Source organism: Semicossyphus pulcher, unplaced genomic scaffold, assembly GCF_022749685.1.
Source record: "Semicossyphus pulcher isolate SPU_LCO1_2020_fin unplaced genomic scaffold, fSemPul1.0.p SCAF_11, whole genome shotgun sequence".
Taxonomy (NCBI): domain Eukaryota; kingdom Metazoa; phylum Chordata; class Actinopteri; order Labriformes; family Labridae; genus Semicossyphus; species Semicossyphus pulcher.
The window spans coordinates 2,825,001-2,845,000 of NW_027211615.1; the positions used below are offsets into that span (position 1 = coordinate 2,825,001).

General features: G+C 46.2%; 64 non-coding genes and 1 pseudogene across 64 annotated transcripts; all 65 read right to left on the minus strand.

Annotated features, from left to right (window-relative positions):
• Positions 1–84: 84 nt before the first annotated feature.
• Positions 85–203, minus strand: LOC138586320 (5S ribosomal RNA). The gene has a single exon (XR_011306405.1). It is a non-coding gene; the product is annotated as a 5S ribosomal RNA (ribosomal RNA).
• A 182-nt stretch (positions 204–385) lies between these two features.
• On the minus strand, positions 386–504 carry LOC138586441 (5S ribosomal RNA). The gene has a single exon (XR_011306518.1). It is a non-coding gene; the product is annotated as a 5S ribosomal RNA (ribosomal RNA).
• A 182-nt stretch (positions 505–686) lies between these two features.
• Positions 687–805, minus strand: LOC138585526 (5S ribosomal RNA). Its single transcript, XR_011305653.1, has one exon. It is a non-coding gene; the product is annotated as a 5S ribosomal RNA (ribosomal RNA).
• A 182-nt stretch (positions 806–987) lies between these two features.
• LOC138585527 (5S ribosomal RNA) lies at positions 988–1,106 on the minus strand. Its single transcript, XR_011305654.1, has one exon. It is a non-coding gene; the product is annotated as a 5S ribosomal RNA (ribosomal RNA).
• A 182-nt stretch (positions 1,107–1,288) lies between these two features.
• Positions 1,289–1,407, minus strand: LOC138585530 (5S ribosomal RNA). Its single transcript, XR_011305656.1, has one exon. It is a non-coding gene; the product is annotated as a 5S ribosomal RNA (ribosomal RNA).
• Positions 1,408–1,589: 182 nt separating this feature from the next.
• LOC138585531 (5S ribosomal RNA) lies at positions 1,590–1,708 on the minus strand. The gene has a single exon (XR_011305657.1). It is a non-coding gene; the product is annotated as a 5S ribosomal RNA (ribosomal RNA).
• A 182-nt stretch (positions 1,709–1,890) lies between these two features.
• LOC138585532 (5S ribosomal RNA) lies at positions 1,891–2,009 on the minus strand. Its single transcript, XR_011305658.1, has one exon. It is a non-coding gene; the product is annotated as a 5S ribosomal RNA (ribosomal RNA).
• Positions 2,010–2,191: 182 nt separating this feature from the next.
• Positions 2,192–2,310, minus strand: LOC138585533 (5S ribosomal RNA). The gene has a single exon (XR_011305659.1). It is a non-coding gene; the product is annotated as a 5S ribosomal RNA (ribosomal RNA).
• Positions 2,311–2,492: 182 nt separating this feature from the next.
• LOC138585534 (5S ribosomal RNA) lies at positions 2,493–2,611 on the minus strand. The gene has a single exon (XR_011305660.1). It is a non-coding gene; the product is annotated as a 5S ribosomal RNA (ribosomal RNA).
• Positions 2,612–2,793: 182 nt separating this feature from the next.
• LOC138585536 (5S ribosomal RNA) lies at positions 2,794–2,912 on the minus strand. The gene has a single exon (XR_011305662.1). It is a non-coding gene; the product is annotated as a 5S ribosomal RNA (ribosomal RNA).
• Positions 2,913–3,094: 182 nt separating this feature from the next.
• Positions 3,095–3,213, minus strand: LOC138585537 (5S ribosomal RNA). Its single transcript, XR_011305663.1, has one exon. It is a non-coding gene; the product is annotated as a 5S ribosomal RNA (ribosomal RNA).
• Positions 3,214–3,395: 182 nt separating this feature from the next.
• LOC138586935 (5S ribosomal RNA) lies at positions 3,396–3,514 on the minus strand. The gene has a single exon (XR_011306987.1). It is a non-coding gene; the product is annotated as a 5S ribosomal RNA (ribosomal RNA).
• Positions 3,515–3,696: 182 nt separating this feature from the next.
• LOC138585538 (5S ribosomal RNA) lies at positions 3,697–3,815 on the minus strand. The gene has a single exon (XR_011305664.1). It is a non-coding gene; the product is annotated as a 5S ribosomal RNA (ribosomal RNA).
• Positions 3,816–3,997: 182 nt separating this feature from the next.
• On the minus strand, positions 3,998–4,116 carry LOC138585539 (5S ribosomal RNA). The gene has a single exon (XR_011305665.1). It is a non-coding gene; the product is annotated as a 5S ribosomal RNA (ribosomal RNA).
• A 215-nt stretch (positions 4,117–4,331) lies between these two features.
• On the minus strand, positions 4,332–4,450 carry LOC138585540 (5S ribosomal RNA). Its single transcript, XR_011305666.1, has one exon. It is a non-coding gene; the product is annotated as a 5S ribosomal RNA (ribosomal RNA).
• Positions 4,451–4,632: 182 nt separating this feature from the next.
• LOC138585541 (5S ribosomal RNA) lies at positions 4,633–4,751 on the minus strand. Its single transcript, XR_011305667.1, has one exon. It is a non-coding gene; the product is annotated as a 5S ribosomal RNA (ribosomal RNA).
• A 215-nt stretch (positions 4,752–4,966) lies between these two features.
• On the minus strand, positions 4,967–5,085 carry LOC138585542 (5S ribosomal RNA). The gene has a single exon (XR_011305668.1). It is a non-coding gene; the product is annotated as a 5S ribosomal RNA (ribosomal RNA).
• A 182-nt stretch (positions 5,086–5,267) lies between these two features.
• Positions 5,268–5,386, minus strand: LOC138587040 (5S ribosomal RNA). Its single transcript, XR_011307087.1, has one exon. It is a non-coding gene; the product is annotated as a 5S ribosomal RNA (ribosomal RNA).
• Positions 5,387–5,568: 182 nt separating this feature from the next.
• Positions 5,569–5,687, minus strand: LOC138585543 (5S ribosomal RNA). The gene has a single exon (XR_011305669.1). It is a non-coding gene; the product is annotated as a 5S ribosomal RNA (ribosomal RNA).
• Positions 5,688–5,869: 182 nt separating this feature from the next.
• Positions 5,870–5,988, minus strand: LOC138585544 (5S ribosomal RNA). The gene has a single exon (XR_011305670.1). It is a non-coding gene; the product is annotated as a 5S ribosomal RNA (ribosomal RNA).
• A 182-nt stretch (positions 5,989–6,170) lies between these two features.
• LOC138587112 (5S ribosomal RNA) lies at positions 6,171–6,289 on the minus strand. Its single transcript, XR_011307156.1, has one exon. It is a non-coding gene; the product is annotated as a 5S ribosomal RNA (ribosomal RNA).
• A 182-nt stretch (positions 6,290–6,471) lies between these two features.
• On the minus strand, positions 6,472–6,590 carry LOC138587030 (5S ribosomal RNA). Its single transcript, XR_011307077.1, has one exon. It is a non-coding gene; the product is annotated as a 5S ribosomal RNA (ribosomal RNA).
• A 249-nt stretch (positions 6,591–6,839) lies between these two features.
• LOC138586809 (5S ribosomal RNA) lies at positions 6,840–6,958 on the minus strand. The gene has a single exon (XR_011306869.1). It is a non-coding gene; the product is annotated as a 5S ribosomal RNA (ribosomal RNA).
• Positions 6,959–7,207: 249 nt separating this feature from the next.
• LOC138587014 (5S ribosomal RNA) lies at positions 7,208–7,326 on the minus strand. Its single transcript, XR_011307062.1, has one exon. It is a non-coding gene; the product is annotated as a 5S ribosomal RNA (ribosomal RNA).
• A 182-nt stretch (positions 7,327–7,508) lies between these two features.
• On the minus strand, positions 7,509–7,627 carry LOC138587036 (5S ribosomal RNA). Its single transcript, XR_011307083.1, has one exon. It is a non-coding gene; the product is annotated as a 5S ribosomal RNA (ribosomal RNA).
• Positions 7,628–7,809: 182 nt separating this feature from the next.
• LOC138585546 (5S ribosomal RNA) lies at positions 7,810–7,928 on the minus strand. Its single transcript, XR_011305671.1, has one exon. It is a non-coding gene; the product is annotated as a 5S ribosomal RNA (ribosomal RNA).
• Positions 7,929–8,110: 182 nt separating this feature from the next.
• LOC138585548 (5S ribosomal RNA) lies at positions 8,111–8,229 on the minus strand. The gene has a single exon (XR_011305673.1). It is a non-coding gene; the product is annotated as a 5S ribosomal RNA (ribosomal RNA).
• A 215-nt stretch (positions 8,230–8,444) lies between these two features.
• On the minus strand, positions 8,445–8,563 carry LOC138586955 (5S ribosomal RNA). Its single transcript, XR_011307006.1, has one exon. It is a non-coding gene; the product is annotated as a 5S ribosomal RNA (ribosomal RNA).
• Positions 8,564–8,745: 182 nt separating this feature from the next.
• LOC138585549 (5S ribosomal RNA) lies at positions 8,746–8,864 on the minus strand. Its single transcript, XR_011305674.1, has one exon. It is a non-coding gene; the product is annotated as a 5S ribosomal RNA (ribosomal RNA).
• Positions 8,865–9,046: 182 nt separating this feature from the next.
• On the minus strand, positions 9,047–9,165 carry LOC138586489 (5S ribosomal RNA). Its single transcript, XR_011306563.1, has one exon. It is a non-coding gene; the product is annotated as a 5S ribosomal RNA (ribosomal RNA).
• Positions 9,166–9,347: 182 nt separating this feature from the next.
• Positions 9,348–9,466, minus strand: LOC138585550 (5S ribosomal RNA). The gene has a single exon (XR_011305675.1). It is a non-coding gene; the product is annotated as a 5S ribosomal RNA (ribosomal RNA).
• A 182-nt stretch (positions 9,467–9,648) lies between these two features.
• Positions 9,649–9,767, minus strand: LOC138585551 (5S ribosomal RNA). Its single transcript, XR_011305676.1, has one exon. It is a non-coding gene; the product is annotated as a 5S ribosomal RNA (ribosomal RNA).
• A 182-nt stretch (positions 9,768–9,949) lies between these two features.
• LOC138586789 (5S ribosomal RNA) lies at positions 9,950–10,068 on the minus strand. Its single transcript, XR_011306850.1, has one exon. It is a non-coding gene; the product is annotated as a 5S ribosomal RNA (ribosomal RNA).
• Positions 10,069–10,250: 182 nt separating this feature from the next.
• On the minus strand, positions 10,251–10,369 carry LOC138585552 (5S ribosomal RNA). The gene has a single exon (XR_011305677.1). It is a non-coding gene; the product is annotated as a 5S ribosomal RNA (ribosomal RNA).
• Positions 10,370–10,551: 182 nt separating this feature from the next.
• LOC138587559 (5S ribosomal RNA) lies at positions 10,552–10,670 on the minus strand. The gene has a single exon (XR_011307554.1). It is a non-coding gene; the product is annotated as a 5S ribosomal RNA (ribosomal RNA).
• A 182-nt stretch (positions 10,671–10,852) lies between these two features.
• On the minus strand, positions 10,853–10,971 carry LOC138585553 (5S ribosomal RNA). Its single transcript, XR_011305678.1, has one exon. It is a non-coding gene; the product is annotated as a 5S ribosomal RNA (ribosomal RNA).
• Positions 10,972–11,153: 182 nt separating this feature from the next.
• Positions 11,154–11,272, minus strand: LOC138586624 (5S ribosomal RNA). The gene has a single exon (XR_011306690.1). It is a non-coding gene; the product is annotated as a 5S ribosomal RNA (ribosomal RNA).
• A 182-nt stretch (positions 11,273–11,454) lies between these two features.
• On the minus strand, positions 11,455–11,573 carry LOC138585554 (5S ribosomal RNA). Its single transcript, XR_011305679.1, has one exon. It is a non-coding gene; the product is annotated as a 5S ribosomal RNA (ribosomal RNA).
• A 182-nt stretch (positions 11,574–11,755) lies between these two features.
• On the minus strand, positions 11,756–11,874 carry LOC138586903 (5S ribosomal RNA). The gene has a single exon (XR_011306957.1). It is a non-coding gene; the product is annotated as a 5S ribosomal RNA (ribosomal RNA).
• A 215-nt stretch (positions 11,875–12,089) lies between these two features.
• Positions 12,090–12,208, minus strand: LOC138585555 (5S ribosomal RNA). The gene has a single exon (XR_011305680.1). It is a non-coding gene; the product is annotated as a 5S ribosomal RNA (ribosomal RNA).
• A 182-nt stretch (positions 12,209–12,390) lies between these two features.
• On the minus strand, positions 12,391–12,509 carry LOC138585556 (5S ribosomal RNA). The gene has a single exon (XR_011305681.1). It is a non-coding gene; the product is annotated as a 5S ribosomal RNA (ribosomal RNA).
• A 215-nt stretch (positions 12,510–12,724) lies between these two features.
• On the minus strand, positions 12,725–12,843 carry LOC138586826 (5S ribosomal RNA). The gene has a single exon (XR_011306885.1). It is a non-coding gene; the product is annotated as a 5S ribosomal RNA (ribosomal RNA).
• A 182-nt stretch (positions 12,844–13,025) lies between these two features.
• On the minus strand, positions 13,026–13,144 carry LOC138586992 (5S ribosomal RNA). The gene has a single exon (XR_011307042.1). It is a non-coding gene; the product is annotated as a 5S ribosomal RNA (ribosomal RNA).
• Positions 13,145–13,326: 182 nt separating this feature from the next.
• On the minus strand, positions 13,327–13,445 carry LOC138585557 (5S ribosomal RNA). Its single transcript, XR_011305682.1, has one exon. It is a non-coding gene; the product is annotated as a 5S ribosomal RNA (ribosomal RNA).
• A 182-nt stretch (positions 13,446–13,627) lies between these two features.
• Positions 13,628–13,746, minus strand: LOC138585559 (5S ribosomal RNA). The gene has a single exon (XR_011305684.1). It is a non-coding gene; the product is annotated as a 5S ribosomal RNA (ribosomal RNA).
• Positions 13,747–13,928: 182 nt separating this feature from the next.
• On the minus strand, positions 13,929–14,047 carry LOC138586520 (5S ribosomal RNA). Its single transcript, XR_011306592.1, has one exon. It is a non-coding gene; the product is annotated as a 5S ribosomal RNA (ribosomal RNA).
• A 182-nt stretch (positions 14,048–14,229) lies between these two features.
• LOC138585560 (5S ribosomal RNA) lies at positions 14,230–14,348 on the minus strand. Its single transcript, XR_011305685.1, has one exon. It is a non-coding gene; the product is annotated as a 5S ribosomal RNA (ribosomal RNA).
• Positions 14,349–14,530: 182 nt separating this feature from the next.
• On the minus strand, positions 14,531–14,649 carry LOC138585561 (5S ribosomal RNA). Its single transcript, XR_011305686.1, has one exon. It is a non-coding gene; the product is annotated as a 5S ribosomal RNA (ribosomal RNA).
• Positions 14,650–14,831: 182 nt separating this feature from the next.
• On the minus strand, positions 14,832–14,950 carry LOC138585562 (5S ribosomal RNA). The gene has a single exon (XR_011305687.1). It is a non-coding gene; the product is annotated as a 5S ribosomal RNA (ribosomal RNA).
• Positions 14,951–15,132: 182 nt separating this feature from the next.
• Positions 15,133–15,251, minus strand: LOC138585563 (5S ribosomal RNA). The gene has a single exon (XR_011305688.1). It is a non-coding gene; the product is annotated as a 5S ribosomal RNA (ribosomal RNA).
• Positions 15,252–15,433: 182 nt separating this feature from the next.
• LOC138585564 (5S ribosomal RNA) lies at positions 15,434–15,552 on the minus strand. The gene has a single exon (XR_011305689.1). It is a non-coding gene; the product is annotated as a 5S ribosomal RNA (ribosomal RNA).
• A 182-nt stretch (positions 15,553–15,734) lies between these two features.
• Positions 15,735–15,853, minus strand: LOC138585565 (5S ribosomal RNA). Its single transcript, XR_011305690.1, has one exon. It is a non-coding gene; the product is annotated as a 5S ribosomal RNA (ribosomal RNA).
• A 182-nt stretch (positions 15,854–16,035) lies between these two features.
• On the minus strand, positions 16,036–16,154 carry LOC138585566 (5S ribosomal RNA). Its single transcript, XR_011305691.1, has one exon. It is a non-coding gene; the product is annotated as a 5S ribosomal RNA (ribosomal RNA).
• A 182-nt stretch (positions 16,155–16,336) lies between these two features.
• Positions 16,337–16,455, minus strand: LOC138587049 (5S ribosomal RNA). Its single transcript, XR_011307096.1, has one exon. It is a non-coding gene; the product is annotated as a 5S ribosomal RNA (ribosomal RNA).
• Positions 16,456–16,637: 182 nt separating this feature from the next.
• On the minus strand, positions 16,638–16,756 carry LOC138585567 (5S ribosomal RNA). Its single transcript, XR_011305692.1, has one exon. It is a non-coding gene; the product is annotated as a 5S ribosomal RNA (ribosomal RNA).
• Positions 16,757–17,005: 249 nt separating this feature from the next.
• On the minus strand, positions 17,006–17,134 carry LOC138587288 (5S ribosomal RNA; annotated as a pseudogene).
• A 248-nt stretch (positions 17,135–17,382) lies between these two features.
• Positions 17,383–17,501, minus strand: LOC138587198 (5S ribosomal RNA). Its single transcript, XR_011307237.1, has one exon. It is a non-coding gene; the product is annotated as a 5S ribosomal RNA (ribosomal RNA).
• Positions 17,502–17,682: 181 nt separating this feature from the next.
• LOC138585568 (5S ribosomal RNA) lies at positions 17,683–17,801 on the minus strand. The gene has a single exon (XR_011305693.1). It is a non-coding gene; the product is annotated as a 5S ribosomal RNA (ribosomal RNA).
• Positions 17,802–17,983: 182 nt separating this feature from the next.
• LOC138587031 (5S ribosomal RNA) lies at positions 17,984–18,102 on the minus strand. The gene has a single exon (XR_011307078.1). It is a non-coding gene; the product is annotated as a 5S ribosomal RNA (ribosomal RNA).
• A 215-nt stretch (positions 18,103–18,317) lies between these two features.
• On the minus strand, positions 18,318–18,436 carry LOC138585570 (5S ribosomal RNA). The gene has a single exon (XR_011305695.1). It is a non-coding gene; the product is annotated as a 5S ribosomal RNA (ribosomal RNA).
• A 182-nt stretch (positions 18,437–18,618) lies between these two features.
• LOC138585572 (5S ribosomal RNA) lies at positions 18,619–18,737 on the minus strand. The gene has a single exon (XR_011305696.1). It is a non-coding gene; the product is annotated as a 5S ribosomal RNA (ribosomal RNA).
• Positions 18,738–18,919: 182 nt separating this feature from the next.
• On the minus strand, positions 18,920–19,038 carry LOC138587008 (5S ribosomal RNA). The gene has a single exon (XR_011307057.1). It is a non-coding gene; the product is annotated as a 5S ribosomal RNA (ribosomal RNA).
• A 182-nt stretch (positions 19,039–19,220) lies between these two features.
• Positions 19,221–19,339, minus strand: LOC138585573 (5S ribosomal RNA). The gene has a single exon (XR_011305697.1). It is a non-coding gene; the product is annotated as a 5S ribosomal RNA (ribosomal RNA).
• Positions 19,340–19,521: 182 nt separating this feature from the next.
• Positions 19,522–19,640, minus strand: LOC138586522 (5S ribosomal RNA). The gene has a single exon (XR_011306594.1). It is a non-coding gene; the product is annotated as a 5S ribosomal RNA (ribosomal RNA).
• A 182-nt stretch (positions 19,641–19,822) lies between these two features.
• On the minus strand, positions 19,823–19,941 carry LOC138585574 (5S ribosomal RNA). The gene has a single exon (XR_011305698.1). It is a non-coding gene; the product is annotated as a 5S ribosomal RNA (ribosomal RNA).
• Between the last annotated feature and the right edge of the window lie 59 nt (positions 19,942–20,000).

A 20,000-nucleotide genomic window follows, 5' to 3' on the forward strand; every position in this document is an offset into this window, starting at 1 on the left:
CATTCTTGCACATGATTGTCTGATCAAACTTTTTCAAGGCCTGCAGCATCAGCACCTCTCCTGTCCATCACAGAAAAATGAAAAAGCTTACAGCACCTGGTATTCCCAGGCGGTCTCCCATCCAAGTACTAACCAGGCCCGACCCTGCTTAGCTTCCGAGATCGGACGAGATCGGGCGTGTTCAGGGTGGTATGGCTGTAAGCGACAGTTGTGTGTTCAATCGGGCCTTATAAAAATGCATTTGGGCACTTTTTAATGTCTTCATATGTTGCTGTGTTTTTTTTCTAGGATGAATTCAATGAATTCTTGCACATGAGTGTCTGCTCAAACTTTTTCAAGGCCTGCAGCATCAGCACCTCTCCTGTCCATCACAGAAAAATGAAAAAGCTTACAGCACCTGGTATTCCCAGGCGGTCTCCCATCCAAGTACTAACCAGGCCCGACCCTGCTTAGCTTCCGAGATCGGACGAGATCGGGCGTGTTCAGGGTGGTATGGCCATAAGCGACAGTTGTGTGTTCAATCGGGCCTTTTAAAAATGCATTTGGGCACTTTTTAATCTCTTCATATGTTACTGTGTTTTTTTTCTAGGATGAATTCAATGCATTCTTGCACATGAGTGTCTGATCAAACTTTTTCAAGGCCTGCAGCATCAGCACCTCTCCTGTCCATCACAGAAAAATGAAAAAGCTTACAGCACCTGGTATTCCCAGGCGGTCTCCCATCCAAGTACTAACCAGGCCCGACCCTGCTTAGCTTCCGAGATCGGACGAGATCGGGCGTGTTCAGGGTGGTATGGCCGTAAGCGACAGTTGTGTGTTCAATCGGGCCTTTTAAAAATGCATTTGGGCACTTTTTAATCTCTTCATATGTTACTGTGTTTTTTTTCTAGGATGAATTCAATGCATTCTTGCACATGAGTGTCTGATCAAACTTTTTCAAGGCCTGCAGCATCAGTACCTCTCCTGTCCATCACAGAAAAATGAAAAAGCTTACAGCACCTGGTATTCCCAGGCGGTCTCCCATCCAAGTACTAACCAGGCCCGACCCTGCTTAGCTTCCGAGATCGGACGAGATCGGGCGTGTTCAGGGTGGTATGGCCGTAAGCGACAGTTGTGTGTTCAATCGGGCCTTTTAAAAATGCATTTGGGCACTTTTTAATCTCTTCATATGTTACTGAGTTTTTTTTCTAGGATGAATTCAATGCATTCTTGCACATGAGTGTCTGATCAAACTTTTTCAAGGCCTGCAGCATCAGCACCTCTCCTGTCCATCACAGAAAAATGAAAAAGCTTACAGCACCTGGTATTCCCAGGCGGTCTCCCATCCAAGTACTAACCAGGCCCGACCCTGCTTAGCTTCCGAGATCGGACGAGATCGGGCGTGTTCAGGGTGGTATGGCCGTAAGCGACAGTTGTGTGTTCAATCGGGCCTTTTAAAAATGCATTTGGGCACTTTTTAATCTCTTCATATGTTACTGTGTTTTTTTTCTAGGATGAATTCAATGCATTCTTGCACATGAGTGTCTGATCCAACTTTTTCAAGGCCTGCAGCATCAGCACCTCTCCTGTCCATCACAGAAAAATGAAAAAGCTTACAGCACCTGGTATTCCCAGGCGGTCTCCCATCCAAGTACTAACCAGGCCCGACCCTGCTTAGCTTCCGAGATCGGACGAGATCGGGCGTGTTCAGGGTGGTATGGCCGTAAGCGACAGTTGTGTGTTCAATCGGGCCTTTTAAAAATGCATTTGGGCACTTTTTAATCTCTTCATATGTTACTGTGTTTTTTTTCTAGGATGAATTCAATGCATTCTTGCACATGAGTGTCTGATCAAACTTTTTCAAGGCCTGCAGCATCAGCACCTCTCCTGTCCATCACAGAAAAATGAAAAAGCTTACAGCACCTGGTATTCCCAGGCGGTCTCCCATCCAAGTACTAACCAGGCCCGACCCTGCTTAGCTTCCGAGATCGGACGAGATCGGGCGTGTTCAGGGTGGTATGGCCGTAAGCGACAGTTGTGTGTTCAATAGGGCCTTTTAAAAATGCATTTGGGCACTTTTTAATCTCTTCATATGTTACTGTGTTTATTTTCTAGGATGAATTCAATGCATTCTTGCACATGAGTGTCTGATCAAACTTTTTCAAGGCCTGCAGCATCAGCACCTCTCCTGTCCATCACAGAAAAATGAAAAAGCTTACAGCACCTGGTATTCCCAGGCGGTCTCCCATCCAAGTACTAACCAGGCCCGACCCTGCTTAGCTTCCGAGATCGGACGAGATCGGGCGTGTTCAGGGTGGTATGGCCGTAAGCGACAGTTGTGTGTTCAATCGGGCCTTTTAAAAATGCATTTGGGCACTTTTTAATCTCTTCATATGTTACTGTGTTTTTTTTCTAGGATGAATTCAATGCATTCTTGCACATGAGTGTCTGATCAAACTTTTTCAAGGCCTGCAGCATCAGCACCTCTCCTGTCCATCACAGAAAAATGAAAAAGCTTACAGCACCTGGTATTCCCAGGCGGTCTCCCATCCAAGTACTAACCAGGCCCGACCCTGCTTAGCTTCCGAGATCGGACGAGATCGGGCGTGTTCAGGGTGGTATGGCCGTAAGCGACAGTTGTGTGTTCAATAGGGCCTTTTAAAAATGCATTTGGGCTCTTTTTAATCTCTTCATATGTTACTGTGTTTATTTTCTAGGATGAATTCAATGCATTCTTGCACATGAGTGTCTGATCAAACTTTTTCAAGGCCTGCAGCATCAGCACCTCTCCTGTCCATCACAGAAAAATGAAAAAGCTTACAGCACCTGGTATTCCCAGGCGGTCTCCCATCCAAGTACTAACCAGGCCCGACCCTGCTTAGCTTCCGAGATCGGACGAGATCGGGCGTGTTCAGGGTGGTATGGCCGTAAGCGACAGTTGTGTGTTCAATCGGGCCTTTTAAAAATGCATTTGGGCACTTTTTAATCTCTTCATATGTTACTGTGTTTTTTTTCTAGGATGAATTCAATGCATTCTTGCACATGAGTGTCTGATCAAACTTTTTCAAGGCCTGCAGCATCAGCACCTCTCCTGTCCATCACAGAAAAATGAAAAAGCTTACAGCACCTGGTATTCCCAGGCGGTCTCCCATCCAAGTACTAACCAGGCCCGACCCTGCTTAGCTTCCGAGATCGGACGAGATCGGGCGTGTTCAGGGTGGTATGGCCGTAAGCGACAGTTGTGTGTTCAATCGGGCCTTTTAAAAATGCATTTGGGCACTTTTTAATCTCTTCATATGTTACTGTGTTTTTTTTCGAGGATGAATTCAATGCATTCTTGCACATGAGTGTCTGATCAAACTTTTTCAAGGCCTGCAGCATCAGCACCTCTCCTGTCCATCACAGAAAAATGAAAAAGCTTACAGCACCTGGTATTCCCAGGCGGTCTCCCATCCAAGTACTAACCAGGCCCGACCCTGCTTAGCTTCCGAGATCGGACGAGATCGGGCGTGTTCAGGGTGGTATGGACGTAAGCGACAGTTGTGTGTTCAATCGGGCCTTTTAAAAATGCATTTGGGCACTTTTTAATCTCTTCATATGTTACTGTGTTTTTTTTCTAGGATGAATTCAATGCATTCTTGCACATGAGTGTCTGATCAAACTTTTTCAAGGCCTGCAGCATCAGCACCTCTCCTGTCCATCACAGAAAAATGAAAAAGCTTACAGCACCTGGTATTCCCAGGCGGTCTCCCATCCAAGTACTAACCAGGCCCGACCCTGCTTAGCTTCCGAGATCGGACGAGATCGGGCGTGTTCAGGGTGGTATGGCCGTAAGCGACAGTTGTGTGTTCAATCGGGCCTTTTAAAAATGCATTTGGGCACTTTTTAATCTCTTCATATGTTACTGTGTTTTTTTTCTAGGATGAATTTAATGCATTCTTGCACATGAGTGTCTGATCAAACTTTTTCAAGGCCTGCAGCATCAGCACCTCTCCTGTCCATCACAGAAAAATGAAAAAGCTTACAGCACCTGGTATTCCCAGGCGGTCTCCCATCCAAGTACTAACCAGGCCCGACCCTGCTTAGCTTCCGAGATCGGACGAGATCGGGCGTGTTCAGGGTGGTATGGCCGTAAGCGACAGTTGTGTGTTCAATCGGGCCTTTTAAAGACGTGGCATGGTGCAGCAAGAATGTGGCTGTATTTTTAACGTTGTTTATAGTTTTCGTCAAAGATTTTGTCATGGTTTTATTCTATGATGAATTCAATGCATTCTTGCACATGAGTGTCTGATCCAACTTTTTCAAGGCCTGCAGCATCAGCACCTCTCCTGTCCATCACAGAAAAATGAAAAAGCTTACAGCACCTGGTATTCCCAGGCGGTCTCCCATCCAAGTACTAACCAGGCCCGACCCTGCTTAGCTTCCGAGATCGGACGAGATCGGGCGTGTTCAGGGTGGTATGGCCGTAAGCGACAGTTGTGTGTTCAATCGGGCCTTTTAAAAATGCATTTGGGCACTTTTTAATCTCTTCATATGTTACTGTGTTTTTTTTCTAGGATGAATTCAATGCATTCTTGCACATGAGTGTCTGATCCAACTTTTTCAAGGCCTGCAGCATCAGCACCTCTCCTGTCCATCACAGAAAAATGAAAAAGCTTACAGCACCTGGTATTCCCAGGCGGTCTCCCATCCAAGTACTAACCAGGCCCGACCCTGCTTAGCTTCCGAGATCGGACGAGATCGGGCGTGTTCAGGGTGGTATGGCCGTAAGCGACAGTTGTGTGTTCAATCGGGCCTTTTAAAGACGTGGCATGGTGCAGCAAGAATGTGGCTGTAATTTTAACGTTGTTTATAGTTTTCGTCAAAAATTTTGTCATGGTTTTTTTCTATGATGAATTCAATGCATTCTTGCACATGAGTGTCTGATCAAACTTTTTCAAGGCCTGCAGCATCAGCACCTCTCCTGTCCATCACAGAAAAATTAAAAAGCTTACAGCACCTGGTATTCCCAGGCGGTCTCCCATCCAAGTACTAACCAGGCCCGACCCTGCTTAGCTTCCGAGATCGGACGAGATCGGGCGTGTTCAGGGTGGTATGGCCGTAAGCGACAGTTGTGTGTTCAATCGGGCCTTTTAAAAATGCATTTGGGCACTTTTTAATCTCTTCATATGTTACTGTGTTTTTTTTCTAGGATGAATTCAATGCATTCTTGCACATGAGTGTCTGATCCAACTTTTTCAAGGCCTGCAGCATCAGCACCTCTCCTGTCCATCACAGAAAAATGAAAAAGCTTACAGCACCTGGTATTCCCAGGCGGTCTCCCATCCAAGTACTAACCAGGCCCGACCCTGCTGAGCTTCCGAGATCGGACGAGATCGGGCGTGTTCAGGGTGGTATGGCCGTAAGCGACAGTGGTGTGTTCAATCGGGCCTTTTAAAAATGCATTTGGGCTTTTTTTAATCTCTTCATATGTTACTGTGTTTTTTTTCTAGGATGAATTCAATGCATTCTTGCACATCAGTGTCTGATCAAACTTTTTAAAGGCCTGCAGCATCAGCACCTCTCCTGTCCATCACAGAAAAATGAAAAAGCTTACAGCACCTGGTATTCCCAGGCGGTCTCCCATCCAAGTACTAACCAGGCCCGACCCTGCTTAGCTTCCGAGATCGGACGAGATCGGGCGTGTTCAGGGTGGTATGGCCGTAAGCGACAGTTGTGTGTTCAATCAGGCCTTTTAAAAATGCATTTGGGCACTTTTTAATCTCTTCATATGTTACTGTGTTTTTTTTCTAGGATGAATTCAATGCATTCTTGCACATGAGTGTCTGATCAAACTTTTTCAAGGCCTGCAGCATCAGCACCTCTCCTGTCCATCACAGAAAAATGAAAAAGCTTACAGCACCTGGTATTCCCAGGCGGTCTCCCATCCAAGTACTAACCAGGCCCGACCCTGCTTAGCTTCCGAGATCGGACGAGATCGGGCGTGTTCAGGGTGGTATGGCCGTAAGCGACAGTTGTGTGTTCAATCGGGCCTTTTAAAAATGCATTTGGGCACTTTTTAATCTTTTCATATGTTACTGTGTTTTTTTTCTAGGATGAATTCAATGCATTCTTGCACATGAGTGTCTGATCAAACTTTTTCAAGGCCTGCAGCATCAGCACCTCTCCTGTCCATCACAGAAAAATGAAAAAGCTTACAGCACCTGGTATTCCCAGGCGGTCTCCCATCCAAGTACTAACCAGGCCAGACCCTGCTTAGCTTCCGAGATCGGACGAGATCGGGCGTGTTCAGGGTGGTATGGCCGTAAGCGACAGTTGTGTGTTCAATCGGGCCTTTTAAAAATGCATTTGGGCACTTTTTAATCTCTTCATATGTTACTGTGTTTTTTTTCTAGGATGAATTCAATGCATTCTTGCACATGAGTGTCTGATCAAACTTTTTCAAGGCCTGCAGCATCAGCACCTCTCCTGTCCATCACAGAAAAATGAAAAAGCTTACAGCACCTGGTATTCCCAGGCGGTCTCCCATCCAAGTACTAACCAGGCCCGACCCTGCTTAGCTTCCGAGATCGGACGAGATCGGGCGTGTTCAGGCTGGTATGGCCGTAAGCGACAGTTGTGTGTTCAATCGGGCCTTTTAAAGACGTGGCATGGGGCAGCAAGAATGCGGTGGGGCATCTGCCCCACCACATTCTTGAATTTGGCTGTATTTTTAACGTTCTTTATAGTTTTCGTCAAAGATTTTGTCATGGTTTTTTTCTATGATGAATTCAATGCATTCTTGCACATGAGTGTCTGATCAAACTTTTTCAAGGCCTGCAGCATCAGCACCTCTCCTGTCCATCACAGAAAAATGAAAAAGCTTACAGCACCTGGTATTCCCAGGCGGTCTCCCATCCAAGTACTAACCAGGCCCGACCCTGCTTAGCTTCCGAGATCGGACGAGATCGGGCGTGTTCAGGGTGGTATGGTCGTAAGCGACAGTTGTGTGTTCAATCGGGCCTTTTAAAGACGTGGCATGGTGCAGCAAGAATGTGATGGGGCATCTGCCCCACCACATTCTTGAATTTGGCTGTATTTTTAACGTTGTTTATAGTTTTCGTCAAAGATTTTGTCATGGTTTTTTTCTAGGATGAATTCAATGCATTCTTGCACATGAGTGTCTGATCAAACTTTTTCAAGGCCTGCAGCATCAGCACCTCTCCTGTCCATCACAGAAAAATGAAAAAGCTTACAGCACCTGGTATTCCCAGGCGGTCTCCCATCCAAGTACTAACCAGGCCCGACCCTGCTTAGCTTCCGAGATCAGACGAGATCGGGCGTGTTCAGGGTGGTATGGCTGTACGCGACAGTTGTGTGTTCAATCTGGCCTTTTAAAAATGCATTTTGGCACTTTTTAATCTCTTCATATTTTACTGTGTTTTTTTTCTAGGATGAATTCAATGCATTCTTGCACATGAGTGTCTGATCCAACTTTTTCAAGGCCTGCAGCATCAGCACCTCTCCTGTCCATCACAGAAAAATGAAAAAGCTTACAGCACCTGGTATTCCCAGGCGGTTTTCCATCCAAGTACTAACCAGGCCCGACCCTGCTTAGCTTCCGAGATCGGACGAGATCGGGCGTGTTCAGGGTGGTATGGCCGTAAGCGACAGTTGTGTGTTCAATCGGGCCTTTTAAAAATGCATTTGGGCACTTTTTAATCTCTTCATATGTTACTGTGTTTTTTTTCTAGGATGAATTCAATGCATTCTTGCACATCAGTGTCTGATCAAACTTTTTCAAGGCCTGCAGCATCAGCACCTCTCCTGTCCATCACAGAAAAATGAAAAAGCTTACAGCACCTGGTATTCCCAGGCGGTCTCCCATCCAAGTACTAACCAGGCCCGACCCTGCTTAGCTTCCGAGATCGGACGAGATCGGGCGTGTTCAGGGTGGTATGGCCGTAAGCGACAGTTGTGTGTTCAATCGGGCCTTTTAAGAATGCATTTGGGCACTTTTTAATCTCTTCATATGTTACTGTGTTTTTTTTCTAGGATGAATTCAATGCATTCTTGCACATGAGTGTCTGATCAAACTTTTTCAAGGCCTGCAGCATCAGCACCTCTCCTGTCCATCACAGAAAAATGAAAAAGCTTACAGCACCTGGTATTCCCAGGCGGTCTCCCATCCAAGTACTAACCAGGCCCGACCCTGCTTAGCTTCCGAGATCGGACGAGATCGGGCGTGTTCAGGGTGGTATGGCCGTAAGCGACAGTTGTGTGTTCAATCGGGCCTTTTAAAGACGTGGCATGGTGCAGCAAGAATGTGGCTGTATTTTTAACGTTGTTTATAGTTTTCGTCAAAGATTTTGTCATGGTTTTTTTCTATGATGAATTCAATGCATTCTTGCACATGAGTGTCTGATCAAACTTTTTCAAGGCCTGCAGCATCAGTACCTCTCCTGTCCATCACAGAAAAATGAAAAAGCTTACAGCACCTGGTATTCCCAGGCGGTCTCCCATCCAAGTACTAACCAGGCCTGACCCTGCTTAGCTTCCGAGATCGGACGAGATCGGGCGTGTTCAGGGTGGTATGGCCGTAAGCGACAGTTGTGTGTTCAATCGGGCCTTTTAAAAATGCATTTGGGCACTTTTTAATCTCTTCATATGTTACAAAGTTTTTTTTCTAGGATGAATTCAATGCATTCTTGCACATGAGTGTCTGATCAAACTTTTTCAAGGCCTGCAGCATCAGTACCTCTCCTGTCCATCACAGAAAAATGAAAAAGCTTACAGCACCTGGTATTCCCAGGCGGTCTCCCATCCAAGTACTAACCAGGCCCGACCCTGCTTAGCTTCCGAGATCGGACGAGATCGGGCGTGTTCAGGGTGGTATGGCCGTAAGCGACAGTTGTGTGTTCAATCGGGCCTTTTAAAAATGCATTTGGGCACTTTTTAATCTCTTCATATGTTACTGTGTTTTTTTTCTAGGATGAATTCAATGCATTCTTGCACATGAGTGTCTGATCAAACTTTTTCAAGGCCTGCAGCATCAGCTCCTCTCCTGTCCATCACAGAAAAATGAAAAAGCTTACAGCACCTGGTATTCCCAGGCGGTCTCCCATCCAAGTACTAACCAGGCCCGACCCTGCTTAGCTTCCGAGATCGGACGAGATCGGGCATGTTCAGGGTGGTATGGCCGTAAGCGACAGTTGTGTGTTCAATCGGGCCTTTTAAAAATGCATTTGGGCACTTTTTAATCTCTTCATATGTTACTGTGTTTTTTTTCTAGGATGAATTCAATGCATTCTTGCACATGAGTGTCTGATCCAACTTTTTCAAGGCCTGCAGCATCAGCACCTCTCCTGTCCATCACAGAAAAATGAAAAAGCTTACAGCACCTGGTATTCCCAGGCGGTCTCCCATCCAAGTACTAACCAGGCCCGACCCTGCTTAGCTTCCGAGATCGGACGAGATCGGGCGTGTTCAGGGTGGTATGGCCGTAAGCGACAGTTGTGTGTTCAATCGGGCCTTTTAAAAATGCATTTGGGCACTTTTTAATCTCTTCATATGTTACTGTGTTTTTTTTCTAGGATGAATTCAATGCATTCTTGCACATGAGTGTCTGATCAAACTTTTTCAAGGCCTGCAGCATCAGCACCTCTCCTGTCCATCACAGAAAAATGAAAAAGCTTACAGCACCTGGTATTCCCAGGCGGTCTCCCATCCAAGTACTAACCAGGCCCGACCCTGCTTAGCTTCCGAGATCGGACGAGATCGGGCGTGTTCAGGGTGGTATGGCCGTAAGCGACAGTTGTGTGTTCAATCCGGCCTTTTAAAAATGCATTTGGGCACTTTTTAATCTCTTCATATGTTACTGTGTTTTTTTTCTAGGATGAATTCAATGCATTCTTGCACATGAGTGTCTGATCAAACTTTTTCAAGGCCTGCAGCATCAGCACCTCTCCTGTCCATCACAGAAAAATGAAAAAGCTTACAGCACCTGGTATTCCCAGGCGGTCTCCCATCCAAGTACTAACCAGGCCCGACCCTGCTTAGCTTCCAAGATCGGACGAGATCGGGCGTGTTCAGGGTGGTATGGCCGTAAGCGACAGTTGTGTGTTCAATCGGGCCTTTTAAAAATGCATTTGGGCACTTTTTAATCTCTTCATATGTTACTGTGTTTTTTTTCTAGGATGAATTCAATGCATTCTTGCACATGAGTGTCTGATCAAACTTTTTCAAGGCCTGCAGCATCAGCACCTCTCCTGTCCATCACAGAAAAATGAAAAAGCTTACAGCACCTGGTATTCCCAGGCGGTCTCCCATCCAAGTACTAACCAGGCCCGACCCTGCTTAGCTTCCGAGATCGGACGAGATCGGGCGTGTTCAGGGTGGTATGGCCGTAAGCGACAGTTGTGTGTTCAATCAGGCCTTTTAAAAATGCATTTGGGCACTTTTTAATCTCTTCATATGTTACTGTGTTTTTTTTCTAGGATGAATTCAATGCATTCTTGCACATGAGTGTCTGATCAAACTTTTTCAAGGCCTGCAGCATCAGCACCTCTCCTGTCCATCACAGAAAAATGAAAAAGCTTACAGCACCTGGTATTCCCAGGCGGTCTCCCATCCAAGTACTAACCAGGCCCAACCCTGCTTAGCTTCCGAGATCGGACGAGATCGGGCGTGTTCAGGGTGGTATGGCCGTAAGCGACAGTTGTGTGTTCAATCGGGCCTTTTAAAAATGCATTTGGGCACTTTTTAATCTCTTCATATGTTACTGTGTTTTTTTTCTAGGATGAATTCAATGCATTCTTGCACATGAGTGTCTGATCCAACTTTTTCAAGGCCGGCAGCATCAGCACCTCTCCTGTCCATCACAGAAAAATGAAAAAGCTTACAGCACCTGGTATTCCCAGGCGGTCTCCCATCCAAGTACTAACCAGGCCCGACCCTGCTTAGCTTCCGAGATCGGACGAGATCGGGCGTGTTCAGGGTGGTATGGCCGTAAGCGACAGTTGTGTGTTCAATCGGGCCTTTTAAAAATGCATTTGGGCACTTTTTAATCTCTTCATATGTTACTGTGTTTTTTTTCTAGGATGAATTCAATGCATTCTTGCACATGAGTGTCTGATCAAACTTTTTCAAGGCCTGCAGCATCAGCACCTCTCCTGTCCATCACAGAAAAATGAAAAAGCTTACAGCACCTGGTATTCCCAGGCGGTCTCCCATCCAAGTACTAACCAGGCCCGACCCTGCTTAGCTTCCGAGATCGGACGAGATCGGGCGTGTTCAGGGTGGTATGGCCGTAAGTGACGGTTGTGTGTTCAATCGGGCCTTTTAAAAATGCATTTGGGCACTTTTTAATCTCTTCATATGTTACTGTGTTTTTTTTCTAGGATGAATTCAATGCATTCTTGCACATGAGTGTCTGATCAAACTTTTTCAAGGCCTGCAGCATCAGCACCTCTCCTGTCCATCACAGAAAAATGAAAAAGCTTACAGCACCTGGTATTCCCAGGCGGTCTCCCATCCAAGTACTAACCAGGCCCGACCCTGCTTAGCTTCCGAGATCGGACGAGATCGGGCGTGTTCAGGGTGGTATGGCCGTAAGCGACAGTTGTGTGTTCAATCGGGCCTTTTAAAAATGCATTTGGGCACTTTTTAATCTCTTCATATGTTACTGTGTTTTTTTTCTAGGATGAATTCAATGCATTCTTGCACATGAGTGTCTGATCCAACTTTTTCAAGGCCTGCAGCATCAGCACCTCTCCTGTCCATCACAGAAAAATGAAAAAGCTTACAGCACCTGGTATTCCCAGGCGGTCTCCCATCCAAGTACTAACCAGGCCCGACACTGCTTAGCTTCCGAGATCGGACGAGATCGGGCGTGTTCAGGGTGGTATGGCCGTAAGCGACAGTTGTGTGTTCAATCGGGCCTTTTAAAGACGTGGCATGGTGCAGCAAGAATGTGGCTGTATTTTTAACGTTGTTTATAGTTTTCGTCAAAGATTTTGTCATGGTTTTTTTCTATGATGAATTCAATGCATTCTTGCACATGAGTGTCTGATCAAACTTTTTCAAGGCCTGCAGCATCAGCACCTCTCCTGTCCATCACAGAAAAATGAAAAAGCTTACAGCACCTGGTATTCCCAGGCGGTCTCCCATCCAAGTACTAACCAGGCCCGACCCTGCTTAGCTTCCGAGATCGGACGAGATCGGGCGTGTTCAGGGTGGTATGGCCGTAAGCGACAGTTGTGTGTTCAATCGGGCCTTTTAAAAATGCATTTGGGCACTTTTTAATCTCTTCATATGTTACTGTGTTTTTTTTCTAGGATGAATTCAATGCATTCTTGCACATGAGTGTCTGATCAAACTTTTTCAAGGCCTGCAGCATCAGCACCTCTCCTGTCCATCACAGAAAAATGAAAAAGCTTACAGCACCTGGTATTCCCAGGCGGTCTCCCATCCAAGTACTAACCAGGCCCGACCCTGCTTAGCTTCCGAGATCGGACGAGATCGGGCGTGTTCAGGGTGGTATGGCCGTAAGCGACAGTTGTGTGTTCAATCGGGCCTTTTAAAGACGTGGCATGGTGCAGCAAGAATGTGGCTGTATTTTTAACGTTGTTTATAGTTTTCGTCAAAGATTTTGTCATGGTTTTTTTCTATGATGAATTCAATGCATTCTTGCACATGAGTGTCTGATCAAACTTTTTCAAGGCCTGCAGCATCAGCACCTCTCCTGTCCATCACAGAAAAATGAAAAAGCTTACAGCACCTGGTATTCCCAGGCGGTCTCCCATCCAAGTACTAACCAGGCCCGACCCTGCTTAGCTTCCGAGATCGGACGAGATCGGGCGTGTTCAGGGTGGTATGGCCGTACGCGACAGTTGTGTGTTCAATCGGGCCTTTTAAAAATGCATTTTGGCACTTTTTAATCTCTTCATATTTTACTGTGTTTTTTTTCTAGGATGAATTCAATGCATTCTTGCACATGAGTGTCTGATCAAACTTTTTCAAGGCCTGCAGCATCAGCACCTCTCCTGTCCATCACAGAAAAATGAAAAAGCTTACAGCACCTGGTATTCCCAGGCGGTCTCCCATCCAAGTACTAACCAGGCCCGACCCTGCTTAGCTTCCGAGATCGGACGAGATCGGCCGTGTTCAGGGTGGTATGGCCGTAAGCGACAGTTGTGTGTTCAATCGGGCCTTTTAAAAATGCATTTGGGCACTTTTTAATCTCTTCATATGTTACTGTGTTTTTTTTCTAGGATGAATTCAATGCATTCTTGCACATGAGTGTCTGATCCAACTTTTTCAAGGCCTGCAGCATCAGCACCTCTCCTGTCCATCACAGAAAAATGAAAGAGCTTACAGCACCTGGTATTCCCAGGCGGTCTCCCATCCAAGTACTAACCAGGCCCGACCCTGCTTAGCTTCCGAGATCGGACGAGATCGGGCGTGTTCAGGGTGGTATGGCCGTAAGCGACAGTTGTGTGTTCAATCGGGCCTTTTAAAAATGCATTTGGGCACTTTTTAATCTCTTCATATGTTACTGTGTTTTTTTTCTAGGATGAATTCAATGCATTCTTGCACATGAGTGTCTGATCAAACTTTTTCAAGGCCTGCAGCATCAGCACCTCTCCTGTTCATCACAGAAAAATGAAAAAGCTTACAGCACCTGGTATTCCCAGGCGGTCTCCCATCCAAGTACTAACCAGGCCCGACCCTGCTTAGCTTCCGAGATCGGACGAGATCGGGCGTGTTCAGGGTGGTATGGCCGTAAGCGACAGTTGTGTGTTCAATCGGGCCTTTTAAAAATGCATTTGGGCACTTTTTAATCTCTTCATATGTTACTGTGTTTTTTTTCTAGGATGAATTCAATGCATTCTTGCACATGAGTGTCTGATCAAACTTTTTCAAGGCCGGCAGCATCAGCACCTCTCCTGTCCATCACAGAAAAATGAAAAAGCTTACAGCACCTGGTATTCCCAGGCGGTCTCCCATCCAAGTACTAACCAGGCCCGACCCTGCTTAGCTTCCGAGATCGGACGAGATCGGGCGTGTTCAGGATGGTATGGCCGTAAGCGACAGTTGTGTGTTCAATCGGGCCTTTTAAAAATGCATTTGGGCACTTTTTAATCTCTTCATATGTTACTGTGTTTTTTTTCTAGGATGAATTCAATGCATTCTTGCACATGAGTGTCTGATCAAACTTTTTCAAGGCCTGCAGCATCAGCACCTCTCCTGTCCATCACAGAAAAATGAAAAAGCTTACAGCACCTGGTATTCCCAGGCGGTCTCCCATCCAAGTACTAACCAGGCCCGACCCTGCTTAGCTTCCGAGATCGGACGAGATCGGGCGTGTTCAGGGTGGTATGGCCGTAAGCGACAGTTGTGTGTTCAATCGGGCCTTTTAAATATTCATTTGGGCACTTTTTAATCTCTTCATATGTTACTGTGTTTTTTTTCTAGGATGAATTCAATGCATTCTTGCACATGAGTGTCTGATCAAAGTTTTTCAAGGCCTGCAGCATCAGCACCTCTCCTGTCCATCACAGAAAAATGAAAAAGCTTACAGCACCTGGTATTCCCAGGCGGTCTCCCATCCAAGTACTAACCAGGCCCGACCCTGCTTAGCTTCCGAGATCGGACGAGATCGGGCGTGTTCAGGGTGGTATGGCCGTAAGCGACAGTTGTGTGTTCAATCGGGCCTTTTAAAAATGCATTTGGGCACTTTTTAATCTCTTCATATGTTACTGTGTTTTTTTTCTAGGATGAATTCAATGCATTCTTGCACATGAGTGTCTGATCCAACTTTTTCAAGGCCTGCAGCATCAGCACCTCTCCTGTCCATCACAGAAAAATGAAAAAGCTTACAGCACCTGGTATTCCCAGGCGGTCTCCCATCCAAGTACTAACCAGGCCCGACCCTGCTTAGCTTCCGAGATCGGACGAGATCGGGCGTGTTCAGGGTGGTATGGCCGTAAGCGACAGTTGTGTGTTCAATCGGGCCTTTTAAAAATGCGTTTGGGCACTTTTTAATCTCTTCATATGTTACTGTGTTTTTTTTCTAGGATAAATTCAATGCATTCTTGCACATGAGTGTCTGATCCAACTTTTTCAAGGCCTGCAGCATCAGCACCTCTCCTGTCCATCACAGAAAAATGAAAAAGCTTACAGCACCTGGTATTCCCAGGCGGTCTCCCATCCAAGTACTAACCAGGCCCGACCCTGCTTAGCTTCCGAGATCGGACGAGATCGGGCGTGTTCAGGGTGGTATGGCCGTAAGCGACAGTTGTGTGTTCAATCGGGCCTTTTAAAAATGCATTTGGGCACTTTTTAATCTCTTCATATGTTACTGTGTTTTTTTTCTAGGATGAATTCAATGCATTCTTGCACATGAGTGTCTGATCCAACTTTTTCAAGGCCTGCAGCATCAGCACCTCTCCTGTCCATCACAGAAAAATGAAAAAGCTTACAGCACCTGGTATTCCCAGGCGGTCTCCCATCCAAGTACTAACCAGGCCCGACCCTGCTTAGCTTCCGAGATCGGACGAGATCGGGCGTGTTCAGGGTGGTATGGCCGTAAGCGACAGTTGTGTGTTCAATCGGGCCTTTTAAAAATGCATTTGGGCACTTTTTAATCTCTTCATATGTTACTGTGTTTTTTTTCTAGGATGAATTCAACGCATTCTTGCACATGAGTGTCTGATCCAACTTTTTCAAGGCCTGCAGCATCAGCACCTCTCCTGTCCATCACAGAAAAATGAAAAAGCTTACAGCACCTGGTATTCCCAGGCGGTCTCCCATCCAAGTACTAACCAGGCCCGACCCTGCTTAGCTTCCGAGATCGGACGAGATCGGGCGTGTTCAGGGTGGTATGGCCGTAAGCGACAGTTGTGTGTTCAATCGGGCCTTTTAAAAATGCATTTGGGCACTTTTTAATCTCTTCATATGTTACTGTGTTTTTTTTCTAGGATGAATTTAATGCATTCTTGCACATGAGTGTCTGATCAAACTTTTTCAAGGCCTGCAGCATCAGCACCTCTCCTGTCCATCACAGAAAAATGAAAAAGCTTACAGCACCTGGTATTCCCAGGCGGTCTCCCATCCAAGTACTAACCAGGCCCGACCCTGCTTAGCTTCCGAGATCGGACGAGATCGGGCGTGTTCAGGGTGGTATGGCCGTAAGCGACAGTTGTGTGTTCAATCGGGCCTTTTAAAAATGCATTTGGGCACTTTTTAATCTCTTCATATGTTACTGTGTTTTTTTTCTAGGATGAATTCAATGCATTCTTGCACATGAGTGTCTGATCAAACTTTTTCAAGGCCTGCAGCATCAGCACCTCTCCTGTCCATCACAGAAAAATGAAAAAGCTTACAGCACCTGGTATTCCCAGGCGGTCTCCCATCCAAGTACTAACCCGGCCCGACCCTGCTTAGCTTCCGAGATTGGACGAGATCGGGCGTGTTCAGGGTGGTATGGCCGTAAGCGACAGTTGTGTGTTCAATCAGGCCTTTTAAAAATGCATTTGGGCACTTTTTAATCTCTTCATATTTTACTGTGTTTTTTTTCTAGGATGAATTCAATGCATTCTTGCACATGAGTGTCTGATCCAACTTTTTCAAGGCCTGCAGCATCAGCACCTCTCCTGTCCATCACAGAAAAATGAAAAAGCTTACAGCACCTGGTATTCCCAGGCGGTCTCCCATCCAAGTACTAACCAGGCCCGACCCTGCTTAGCTTCCGAGATCGGACGAGATCGGGCGTGTTCAGGGTGGTATGGCCGTAAGCGACAGTTGTGTGTTCAATCGGGCCTTTTAAAGACGTGGCATGGTGCAGCAAGAATGCGGTGGGGCATCTGCCCCACCACATTCTTGAATTTGGCTGTATTTTTAACGTTGTTTATAGTTTTCGTCAAAAATTTTGTCATGGTTTTTTTCTATGATGAATTCAATGCATTCTTGCACATGAGTGTCTGATCAAACTTTTTCAAGGCCTGCAGCATCAGCACCACTCCTGTCCATCACAGAAAAATGAAAAAGCTTACAGCACCTGGTATTCCCAGGCGGTCTCCCATCCAAGTACTAACCAGGCCCGACCCTGCTTAGCTTCCGAGATCGGACGAGATCGGACGAGATCGGGCGTGTTCAGGGTGGTATGGCCGTAAGCGACAGTTGTGCGTTCAATCGGGCCTTTTAAAGACGTGGCATGGTGCAGCAAGAATGCGGTGGGGCATCTGCCCCTCCACATTCTTGAATTTGGCAGTATTTTTAACGTTGTTTATAGTTTTCGTCAAAAATTTTGTCATGGTTTTTTTCTAATAGAATTCAATGCATTCTTGCACATGAGTGTCTGATCAAACTTTTTCAAGGCCTGCAGCATCAGCACCTCTCCTGTCCATCACAGAAAAATGAAAAAGCTTACAGCACCTGGTATTCCCAGGCGGTCTCCCATCCAAGTACTAACCAGGCCCGACTCTGCTTAGCTTCCGAGATCGGACGAGATCGGACGTGTTCAGGGTGGTATGGCCGTAAGCGACAGTTGTGTGTTCAATCGGGCCTTTTAAAAATGCATTTGGGCACTTTTTAATCTCTTCATATGTACTGTGTTTTTTTTCTAGGATGAATTCAATGCATTCTTGCACATGAGTGTCTGATCAAACTTTTTCACGGCCTGCAGCATCAGCACCTCTCCTGTCCATCACAGAAAAATGAAAAAGCTTACAGCACCTGGTATTCCCAGGCGGTCTCCCATCCAAGTACTAACCAGGCCCGACCCTGCTTAGCTTCCGAGATCGGACGAGATCGGGCGTGTTCAGGGTGGTATGGCCGTAAGCGACAGTTGTGTGTTCAATCGGGCCTTTTAAAAATGCATTTGGGCACTTTTTAATCTCTTCATATGTTACTGTGTTTTTTTTCTAGGATGAATTCAATGCATTCTTGCACATGAGTGTCTGATCAAACTTTTTCAAGGCCTGCAGCATCAGCACCTCTCCTGTCCATCACAGAAAAATGAAAAAGCTTACAGCACCTGGTATTCCCAGGCGGTCTCCCATCCAAGTACTAACCAGGCCCGACCCTGCTTAGCTTCCGAGATCGGACGAGATCGGGCGTGTTCAGGCTGGTATGGCCGTAAGCGACAGTTGTGTGTTCAATCGGGCCTTTTAAAGACGTGGCATGGGGCAGCAAGAATGTGGCTGTATTTTTAACGTTGTTTATAGTTTTCGTCAAAGATTTTGTCATAGTTTTTTTCTATGATGAATTCAATGCATTCTTGCACATGAGTGTCTGATCAAACTTTTTCAAGGCCTGCAGCATCAGCACCTCTCCTGTCCATCACAGAAAAATGAAAAAGCTTACAGCACCTGGTATTCCCAGGCGGTCTCCCATCCAAGTACTAACCAGGCCCGACCCTGCTTAGCTTCCGAGATCGGACGAGATCGGGCGTGTTCAGGGTGGTATGGCCGTAAGCGACAGTTGTGTGTTCAATCGGGCCTTTTAAAAATGCATTTGGGCACTTTTTAATCTCTTCATATGTTACTGTGTTTTTTTTCTAGGATGAATTCAATGCATTCTTGCACATGAGTGTCTGATCAAACTTTTTCAAGGCCTGCAGCATCAGTACCTCTCCTGTCCATCACAGAAAAATGAAAAAGCTTACAGCACCTGGTATTCCCAGGCGGTCTCCCATCCAAGTACTAACCAGGCCCGACCCTGCTTAGCTTCCGAGATCGGACGAGATCGGGCGTGTTCAGGGTGGTATGGCCGTAAGCGACAGTTGTGTGTTCAATCGGGCCTTTTAAAAATGCATTTGGGCACTTTTTAATCTCTTCATATGTTACTGTGTTTTTTTTCTAGGATGAATTCAATGCATTCTTGCACATGAGTGTCTGATCCAACTTTTTCAAGGCCTGCAGCATCAGCTCCTCTCCTGTCCATCACAGAAAAATGAAAAAGCTTACAGCACCTGGTATTCCCAGGCGGTCTCCCATCCAAGTACTAACCAGGCCCGAACCTGCTTAGCTTCCGAGATCGGACGAGATCGGGCGTGTTCAGGGTGGTATGGCCGTAAGCGACAGTTGTGTGTTCAATCGGGCCTTTTAAAAATGCATTTGGGCACTTTTTAATCTCTTCATATGTTACTGTGTTTTTTTTCTAGGATCAATTCAATGCATTCTTGCACATGAGTGTCTGATCAAACTTTTTCAAGGCCTGCAGCATCAGCACCTCTCCTGTTCATCACAGAAAAATGAAAAAGCTTACAGCACCTGGTATTCCCAGGCGGTCTCCCATCCAAGTACTAACCAGGCCCGACCCTGCTTAGCTTCCGAGATCGGACGAGATCGGGCGTGTTCAGGGTGGTATGGCCGTAAGCGACAGTTGTGTGTTCAATCGGGCCTTTTAAAAATGCATTTGGGCACTTTTTAATCTCTTCATATGTTACTGTGTTTTTTTTCTAGGATGAATTCAATGCATTCTTGCACATGAGTGTCTGATCAAACTTTTTCAAGGCCGGCAGCATCAGCACCTCTCCTGTCCATCACAGAAAAATGAAAAAGCTTACAGCACCTGGTATTCCCAGGCGGTCTCCCATCCAAGTACTAACCAGGCCCGACCCTGCTTAGCTTCCGAGATCGGACGAGATCGGGCGTGTTCAGGATGGTATGGCCGTAAGCGACAGTTGTGTGTTCAATCGGGCCTTTTAAAAATGCATTTGGGCACTTTTTAATCTCTTCATATGTTACTGTGTTTTTTTTCTAGGATGAATTCAATGCATTCTTGCACATGAGTGTCTGATCAAACTTTTTCAAGGTCTGCGGCATCAGCACCTCTCCTGTCCATCACAGAAAAATGAAAAAGCTTACAGCACCTGGTATTCCCAGGCGGTCTCCCATCCAAGTACTAACCAGGCCCGACCCTGCTTAGCTTCCGAGATCGGACGAGATCGGGCGTGTTCAGGGTGGTATGGCCGTAAGCGACAGTTGTGTGTTCAATCGGGCCTTTTAAAAATGCATTTGGGCACTTTTTAATCTCTT